The sequence below is a fragment of the Pteronotus mesoamericanus genome, unplaced genomic scaffold, assembly GCF_021234165.1.
Source record: "Pteronotus mesoamericanus isolate MK-2021 breed Mesoamerican mustached bat unplaced genomic scaffold, CSHL_Meso_final scaffold_174, whole genome shotgun sequence".
Classification (NCBI taxonomy): domain Eukaryota; kingdom Metazoa; phylum Chordata; class Mammalia; order Chiroptera; family Mormoopidae; genus Pteronotus; species Pteronotus mesoamericanus.
In genome coordinates this window covers 3,488,186-3,494,500 of record NW_026555309.1, presented here as the reverse complement: position 1 = coordinate 3,494,500, position 6,315 = coordinate 3,488,186, and positions in this window count along the sequence as shown.

Here is a 6,315-nt window from a genome sequence, read left to right as displayed (position 1 = left end):
CTGGTGTCCTTATGAATAGGGGAAATTTGGATACAAAGACACTCACAAAGGGAACATGCTGTGAAGAGACACAGGGACCAGACAGCCATCAACAAGCCAAGTCAGATCCTTCCCTAAAAGCCCTCAGAAAGGACCAACCCTTCTCGCACCTTGATTTTAGGCTTCTGGGCACCAAAACAATGAGACAATACATTTCTGTTACTTACGCCCCTGGGTTTATAACACTTTGTTATGACAGCCCAGCGGCTGGTCACATGGAATCAACGCATGGTCCTTTGAGATCGTAAGTTTCCATAGGATAGTTCCTAGGAATAAATAACTTTGTGGCCACAGCCCCTGACAGAACCATTGATCGTTTGATTACAGTCCTTAATCCACTTAAACCACTATGATTAAGTCCTTAATAAATGCTTTGATAATACTAATTGCAAAGTGGATGTTGAAATCAGTGCTTTAACACAAATCCCCACCTGCTTGAGGGAAATAAAGTGTGGAGAACTTGTACCCGGCCCGCTCTGAACCCATGCCCAGGCACTTCTGAAAAGACACAAGGGAGGGCCGACTTTGTGGCGATTTACCACGTTCCCGTCAATGTGCCTCCTGTGCCCTCCTGGGGACTAGAATGTGGCTATTTTAATGCAAAATTAATTGTCAACTAAAAGACTGCCTGGGCTTTCTCCCTAGTGATTACTTCACCCTCCAGCTAGTCGCCTTCACTCTCCGCCTTTTGCTCCGCACGTTAGCAATATTCAAATTATCATAAACGATTTCAGTATCTCAAACCCAAAACACAACCCCTTTTGGTCAGCTTGCCCCCTGCTTTTTAATTGTTTTTACTTACCGATTTCCACAACAGGAAGGACACCATTCTTAGCTTTTATTACATCATCACTTTCATTGTCATCATTGAAGATCACACTTTGTATACATTTGACACGTGCTTCAATTTTAAACTGAATTCTTGGAATGAAATTAAAAATTCCATCTTTAATGTCATGTCTAGGAAACCCTATGTGTTGTATCTATTGCTCATGGAATCTCAAGGTAGAAAGACTTCATATTCTGAATAGCATCCTGAGGTATAAATTAAATTATTCTGAGGCAGAAAGATGTAAAAATCGTATTACATCTAGAGATTAGTTTTGCTTCTCTCAGCACGCGCTAGCCTTACAGGTCCCAAGCAGTGAGGCAGATGTTACCCTCCCTTAAACCCACGGCTTCAATCTGACCTTTCACTGAAGGTACAGACAACCTATCAAAAAATGTCTTCATTCATAGGATATAAGGGATGTATTCATTTTCTAGGGTGATGGTAACAAAGTGCCACCAACTGGGTGGCTTAAAACAAGAGAAACTTAGTTCTTTCAGTTCTGGAGGCTAGAAGTTCAAACTCAAGATGTCAGTGGGGCCTGTACTCCCTCTGAAACCTGTAAGGGAATCTTTCCTTGACTCATTCTACCTTCTGGTGGTTTGCTGGCAACTTTTGGTGTTCCTTGTTTTGAGGCTGCATTGTGTCAACCTCTGACCTTGTTGTCACATGGCCTCACTGTGTCTGTCTTAACATGGCTGTCATCTTAAAAGGACACCAGTAGGACTTCATCTTAACCAATTACACCTGCAACAATCCTATTTCCAAACATAGACAAATTCTGAAGTACTGGGTGTTAGGACATCAGCATATTTTTTGGGGGGAGAGGCAAAATTCAGACCATAATAAGGGGACAAGGTAAATTTCACATATTTGTTTTGTTTTGTATTAATTTTAGAGAGAGGGAGAAAGAGAAACATCGATTTATTGTACTTGTGTGTGCATTCGTTGGTTGAGATTTGTGTGCGCCCTAGCCAGGGATCGAACCTACAACCTTGTTGTATTGAGACAACGTTCTAACCAACTATGCTATACAGCCATGGCGGCAACACATTTATGTTTTGAGGACAACTCATAAAGTAGAATTTTTGTTTAATGGAAACAAAATTGTATTAAAAGAGAATGCATAAAACATATGCATATATTGGAAAGCAAATACCCATGTAACCCCCCACTGTTCCTGTCAGAGAAGCCTTGTGTGCCTCCCCTTCATTAAAACCCCCTTCCAGGGCCCATCCAGCACTCCACGATGCATTTAGTTGTCATGCCTCCTGGTCTCCTCCAATGTGTGACAGTTCTTATTTTTTTTATAACCTTGATATTTTTGAAGAGCACTGGCCACTTTGCAGGATGTACCTCAATTTGGGTTTGTCTGAGGTTTCCTAATGATTAGTTGAGGCTATATATTTTAGCACGAATGCCACAGAATTGTGCCTTTTTCAGTACATCCCATCAGTTGATACATGATGTCCTCACATCTTGTAATGAAAGTGGTGTCATTTATTAACCTTCAAGTCAGCGCTTTTCTGTTTGTATCTTGTGGAGATACAGTGAGACTGCACATATTTTGTTTCTTGACATGTTTTGCACACTACATTTAGCATTCACTAATGACTCAACAATTCTTGTGTTTGGTAATTTTCTCATACATCATGACTTCTGTCTCTACTAATTGGTGTTCTCCTATAAGGAAAAGCTGGCTCGACTCCCCTTATTTGTATCATGGATATTTTATCCCACAGTTCATAATCCATTACTAACTTGTTATTTTTTCAAATTGTCCCAAATTTGGCCTTGAGAAGCAACAAGTTGGCTCCTATGTCCTTTGACATATGCCTCCTCCTCTCATTTTACAATACTTCACTTTTTTGGCATCATAGATGTTTCAGGCTCATTTTCTAGTTTCTCTGCCCCAGCCCTATAGTCAACCATCCCTCCAAGGAGCCCTAATTCCTTTTATAAGAGACTGGTATTTTAGAAATCAGTATCTGAGTACTAGGTAGGCTCATTGCTACTGGGGTGTCTCTGCTTTTAGACCCTATCTATATGTGTACTCACAAACTCATCTATTTGTATTTCCCCACCCATCTGTATATATAAAAACCTCAGGTTCCTAACATCTCCAATTCCAACCCAACACCACGGGGTTCATTTGTGCCTTTCCCAACTTTTATTTGTAAGTCGTTTCTCAGTGAGGATCTCAGCTTTCATTACCCGCAATATATTTATTTGCTCAATCTTAATAGGAAACGGTATTTTTAGAAGGGCTAACCCAGTCCCCCTTTACTAACTATACTATTTGTCTATAGTTCATTTTATCTTTAGCCTTATAGTCAAAATCCTGTTTTCCAAAGTTGCTGGTTGTATGCTGGTTTTCTTTGCTGCTCTGTCAGTGTGGTAATTCACTTATTGTTAACACAGGTAAGTTTATTGATTAGTTTGTAGTTCATGTCGAGTTCCCTGCACATTATAGCTGGAGTATGTGAAACATTACTATGGTTCTGAGTCAGAGCTAAACAAAAATGTACACCTGAGAGATGTATCACTCGTCCCAAATACCCACCCCATTCCTGATCACTTTCCACTCTGTACCCACTCTCTGTAGGTAACCCGTATCATTAGTTTCTGTTGTTTCTTTGCAGAGATGAGCAGTTAGATGTACATTTTCTTACACTGCCTTATTACACGAAAGATGGTAAACTGTAGACTCTCTTGTACTTTACATTTCTCACAACAGTATATCCTACAAATCCTGACAGTTCATAGAACTTCCTCATACTTTTTACAGCGGTGAAGGATTCCACTGTGTGAATTTACCAGTTTATAAGGAGAGTGCTCCTAACATTTAGTTCATTATTTTGCAATTACAACCAACACTGCAATGAGCAGTCTTGTGCATATGTGCTTTTGCAATGTTGGCGGTATCATTGGGGTATTTTCCTACAAGTGGGATTGCTGACATGACAGGTGAAAGTGCATTTTGGTTTTATTAGGTACTGCTACATTTTTATTCAGAAAGGCAATACTAATTTGTATTTCCATTAGCGAAATATGAGTGTTTCACTAACAATGTGCTGCCATACTTTTATTAAATTTCTTCTACTCTCATAGGTGAGAAATAGTATGTTTTAATTTGCATTTCTCCAAGTATGTTTGAATTTTAAAAATGTATTTCAGGGATATTTTTGTATTATTTTTTTGTGAATTGACCATCTTTTTCCATTTTTTTTCCTATTAGGTTTTTGGTCCTTTGTTCTTCAGTTTTTAAGAGTTGGGCCCTGGATGGGGTGGCTCAGTGGATTGAGTGCGGTCTTGCACACCAGTCGCAGGTTGGATTCCCAGTCAGGGCACCAGGCCTAGATTGCGGGCCAAGTTCTCAGCAGGGGGCGCTTGAGAGGCAATCACACATTGACATTGCACTCCCTCCCTCCCTCCCCTCTAAAAATAAGTAAATAAAATCTTAATTAAAAAAAGTTGGCCTCATGATTTTGTAAAGCTAGTAAACACTGAATATATACACTGGCACTTTAAAAATTTCCCATAATGACTCCAACCAAGTACAGACCATTCTCTAGTATGTGCCTATGCAATATGAGATGCTGTTGTAAGTTAGATTCTATTTTCCTTTGAACACGAAGTACATATAAACTTTGAGAAACACAGGTAGATATGTTGGTTTGTCTATTTGTATAGTCAATTCTTGTTATGAAACAGGATTATCTTTTTTCATTATTATGGTTTTCTTCTTGTATTAAATAATGCAAGCTCATATAGTCAAACCTACCCTGTCAACCTTATTATTGAGTCCAGATGGGGCTTCACTACCTATGAGAGAATCAATGTTTAATATGTTCCAAAGCCAGACATAAATTATTTTTTGAGCAGTTAGACATATTTTGGTTATTATTTACATTCCTACCCTCTTGACTATTAGAAGTTAAATAGGGACATTTTTCCTGCTGATAGGCTATTATAAAATAAAAAACAATGTACCAAGATTAAGTTCCTATATACAGGGTGAGTCAAAAGTAGGTTTAATAATTACTTATTATTGTATTATTTGGAAAATAATACAGTAACAAAACTGTACACTTATAACTGTAAACCTACTTTAGCCCCACCCTGTATTACTGAATTATTTATCTAATTATATGCTACTCTTTCAAAAACCTGCTCTCCATTTAGTTGTCTCAAATTCAGAAGACAAACACCACTATCTTTAGGAAGATTACAACTTTGGAATGTTACATGTTGAGGCATTGAAAGTTATATTTATTTTTTTTAGTGACTGAGTTTTTAGCTCTTAAAACATCCGTATGATGCTACAAAAATTAATCAAAGATTAAAGATTCAATTACAGTATTAAAGATTCAATTACAAGTGCCACTGTTATAGCAATACATTATTTGTGATAGGAATAATAAAATGAGCAAGAGTAGAAAGCAGACAACATTGCTTTGTAAACTGACATAAGTAGATGAGGTATGTACAGAAAGTGGTAATAAACTAGAGAAGTCCACGAACGACTCACCCCCTGCTCCCCAGGCTTGAGGAGAGGCAAGTGAAGGTGGTTGTGGTAGGAGCTGTATGAGGACTCCAGCTTTTCTTAGGATATTATAGTACATGTACTGGTTTGTCTCTTTTTTAAAACATTAGTTGCCTTTCTTATACTTGATTTATAAAAGAATTAGGCTAGACAGCATGGAAAAGAAACACATTAAACTTCTGGAAAAGCTAACAGCAGTTTAAAAACAATATCCAAAGAATCATCCTCTTCTTGGTGTAACAAATTGACAGAACAAATCTTAAGTTGCCTTAACTTTTTTCTATTCATCACTAAAGAGAGTGAATGGTAAGATCAATGGTTTTAGGATGATCACTTTAACGAAAAAAGTTTATAATAAAAACACTCAAGAAACTCCATTTCCTTTCACCTTTCCCTCTGCACTCCAGGCACAAGGTAAAACAAAACCAAGAGAGGTGACTTGGCACAAGAGTCATGTTAAAGCTTTAAAAGAGCAATGCTAAACATTCAGGGAGGACCTATATACAAAGTTGAAGTCATGAATAAATTGAAAGCATTTCACCCTTAGGATTTCTTCATAAAGCTTTTTTATGGTTTGAATGTGCTTTTGTGCTGGTTGAGAAGTAGAAAATATTGTTTACATCAACAATAACGAAAATACTTTGAATATTGTGAAGAGTTTCATCACATTTTAAAAAAGGGCATTGTCCTGGTTGGTGTGGCTGAGTGGATTGAGCGCTGGTCCCCAGCAGACCAAAACGTTTCTGGTTGGATTCCTAGTCAGGGCACAAGCCTGGGAGGCAGGCCAGGTCCTGGCTGAGGATTCGCGAGGGGCAACTGATTTTGATGTTTCTCTTGCTCATCAATGTTTCTCTCTCTCTTTCTCCCTCCTTTCCCCTCTCTCTAAAATTAATTAAATACA